General features: G+C 43.6%; 1 non-coding gene across 1 annotated transcript; it reads right to left on the bottom strand.

Annotated features, from left to right (window-relative positions):
• Positions 1 to 738: 738 nt before the first annotated feature.
• Positions 739 to 810, bottom strand: trnac-gca (transfer RNA cysteine (anticodon GCA)). The gene has a single exon. It is a non-coding gene; the product is annotated as a tRNA-Cys (tRNA).
• Positions 811 to 3,589: the final 2,779 nt, after the last annotated feature.

Raw genomic sequence — 3,589 nt, 5'->3', positions numbered from 1 at the left:
ACGCCCTCTGAATTTGTCTTTCCAAACTAGTGTATGCCAGTTTATCCTTTTGATTTGGTTCTCCAATTTGTCCTATTATTTTAAGATCTCTTCTGTACAGTGGATGAACAAAGGCTACACTCTGATTCGCAACAGATGCGGCTTCCATTGCGTTTGCAGCTGAAACATTCTCTCTTTGCTCATTTAAGTTACTGGGTGTCATACTGACTTCTGTTGCCATACAAGCCAGAACCGCCACTTTGTTCTGTGATCTGTTTCACCTTTGTTTGGGGCGACATCTAGTGGCTAAGTACACAATTACATGCATTCCACTCCAAATACAGTACAGTAGACATTTTGATTTCATGAGACTTTCATCAGATTAAGCTGTGCCTCAATCTTGATAAGTGAATGTAGCTCAGTGAGTCAGCGTGAACCGGTTTTCTTTTTGGAAAGCAGTTGATCCCAGGTTCGATCCTGTGCAACCCTTCACATATTTTCATTGTAATCCTACTGTTGTGCTTGTTGGCTTGAGTTTCACAAATTTTTACGTAAAATCTAAAAAAGAGAGCGATAAAAAGCTTCATATAGCCATGAATGAATTACAAATCTGTTTGTATGGTAAGCAAGTCCTGTCTGTTTTATTGCTAGGTGATATTCATGGCAGGTTTCATATGTCTGGCCTATGTTATCCCCAAACTTTATTTGAAAACCCACTACTAGAGGGTTCTGTTCATTTTTACGTGGTCTGGAAAAAACAGGGGGCATCCGGATTTGAACCGGGGACCTCTTGAGCTGCAGTCAAATGCTCTACCACTGAGCTATACCCCCATCTATAACAACATGGCACAGGTGATGCTTTCACAGGTTAGTTACTGAGTGCTCAAGCACATTGTGTATATAACAGGGCTCCAGACAAAAAAAATCAGTTAAGAAGCCATTGGCTCCTATAGTGGAAGAAAACAGGCACCAAATAATTTTTTTAAGAGCCACATAACAATGAACTTAAAGGGTTAGTTCACCCAAAAATGAAAATTAGCCCATAAATTACTCACCCTCAAGTCATCCTAGGTGTATATCTTCGTATATCTATGAATCCAGTCAGAGTTATATAAAAAATTGTCTTTGATTTTTCAAGCTGTTTAATGCTTTTGGACTGATGCATGCAACACCCGCTGAGTGGCATTAAACAGCTTGAAAGATCAAAGACAATTTTTTTATATAACTCCGACTGGATTCATCTGAAAGAAGAAAGTCATATACACCTAGGATGACTTGAGGGTGAGTAATTTATGGGCTAATTTTCATTCTTGGATGAACTAACCCTTTATTTTTTTTTAAATCACTTACTTTTAGTCATCCTGTTGTGTGTATGTCTCTCCTCTTCTTACAGTTTCAGCATTTTCATCTTGTGAAGGTTCTGGGAATTGAAGCTCCCTTGGGAACTGCATGTCATTTCCAGTTTTATGAACTACAGTCTTCAGTTTTGAGCTGAAAAACCACGTTCACACTGAGCAGCAGAAATTGGTAGAACAAGCATTATCTCAACTAGATGCAAAACATTCTGGAAATCTATGCAGTAGGGCTGTTTTGATAGTAGGACTTCCCACAAACTGAAAACTGAGGATTTATCTGAAAACTGTCATTTTACAAGGGTTTTCAGCAATCTCCATTCTGCCTGTACAGCACTGATGTCACATCTATTTTTCAGAAAGATGTCTTGATACCATTTCAGCAGTGTGTCATTTTCATTTAATTTTCTCCATAAGTGTAGATGTCGTCTGGCCAAGAATCATGACAAAAGATTGAGAACAATCGAATGATCTCTGTCCCTTGTGTGTTTTTGTGCTGTGTGTTGTTAACCTCCTTTCAAGTTCCTTAACTGTAATGTCTACAGTTTCATTAATGAGGTGGTTTAGTTCTTCACTGAAACCTGAGAGATCACAGTCTTTCAGTGGTATGTTTTGAAATGAAATGCCCATGTAGTCAGATGAGGCTGCTTTCTTCTGCCTTCTGACCTGTTTTTCTCTTTGAGCTTTGTCCTGCACTGCACCACATTCTCATGCTGAGAAACTGAATTTAAGTTTGTGTGACTGAGAAATTCCTCCAACTTTCCATTTCTCACTGGTTTGTCCTTCATTCCCTTGATTGTACAAACACAGGAATCAATAGCTGCTTTAGCCTGAGGAAGAATAAGTGAGTTCTTCTGAAGCACAAGGCTCAACTTCGAGATTTCTCCAAACAGGTCATGGAGAAAGTGACAAAACACCACAAAAGACAACTTTCCCATTTGTTGTGAGATGTGTTTTGCTCTTCCTCTTATTTCAGTGTTTTTGGATGAAGCAGGACTCAGATGGGCACGGTGAGTGTGTTGTGTGCCTGAGCAGCACTCACGCTGAGGCAGCGCTAATCGAGACGGATTGCTCTCACTGACATGAGAACATGAGTCTCGCCCTGCTTCGGTCGCGGATTGCCTTCTTTGATGAAGGCGGTCCTCCTTAGTCTGCTCCCCCATTTCTCCCCTCCCAGGAGCCTCGAAGAAAGAAACAGCAGGGCAGAGGGATGGATTTCCCAGGTTTGAGTGATCTCTTCAGTCTCCCTGCAGCACTTTGATTCGCCAGATTTATTCTCACGTGAGGTTCAGTGCCCCTTGCCTGATCAGAAGAGGAAGCTGTTGCCGATGTCGCTGACAGCTTCGGATGCAGAGGAATGGGCATGTCCCGAAGTGGATCCTGGTTTCCTTCCTCTCAAAGACTTGATGGCCGGCATTGACAAACTGTTCAGCGGCTGGCTAGACTGGCTCAGCGCTGCACATGATGGCGGTGCTCCAAAGATGACGATGCACATGATGGTGGTGATCCAAGTTTTCCAAGCCAAACTTCTCCCCAGGAACTGGTTTTTATCGGTCGATCTGAAAGATGCTTACTTTCACATCCAGATAGCCCCTCATCACAGACCGTTCTTGAGATTTGCATTCGAGGGGGTGGCTTATCAATATACAGTCCTGCCATGTGGACTGTCTCTGGCCCTGCAAACTTTTTATGAAGTGCGTGGACGTAGCTCTTTCCCCTCTGAGGCAGATGGGAATCAGCATTATGAATTACTTCGATGATTGGCTTGTCAGATCAGAACAGGAACTCATTGCTTACAGATCACTGTTGCTCAGCCACCTGGAGCAGCTTGAGCTAAAAATCAGTTTAACCAAGAGCTCGATGTCACCCAGCCATGCTTGGCCCCTGGGACGTTTTCATCTCAAGGTAACCCACCACTGCATCAGAGCTGTGACCCCTTGGAAAACAAATGATCTGGTCTGTCTTCGGGAGGGCAGAGGTGGACCTCTTCACCTCAGAAGACAACTTTCACTGCCCAATTTACTTCTCGAAGCAGCAAGATACCCTGGCCCACAAATGGCCCAGCACTCACTTGTATGCCTTCTCCCCGATTGCCCTGCTTCCTCAGGTCATCAGACGGGTCAGGGAAGTCAGGTGCTCGATCCTCCTGGTGGCCCCACTCTGGAGGAATCAGACATGGTTCCCCAAGTTGATTCAGCTGCTATCGGCAGCCCCCTGGCTGATACCATTGAGGATGGTATCTCAAGCGAGAGGCATGA

This window comes from Sinocyclocheilus rhinocerous, unplaced genomic scaffold (genome assembly GCF_001515625.1).
Source record: "Sinocyclocheilus rhinocerous isolate Xijiao unplaced genomic scaffold, SAMN03320098_v1.1 scaffold3815, whole genome shotgun sequence".
Lineage (NCBI taxonomy): Eukaryota > Metazoa > Chordata > Actinopteri > Cypriniformes > Cyprinidae > Sinocyclocheilus > Sinocyclocheilus rhinocerous.
The sequence above is the reverse complement of the archived record's forward strand: the minus strand, read 5'-3'. Positions and strand labels throughout refer to the sequence as shown.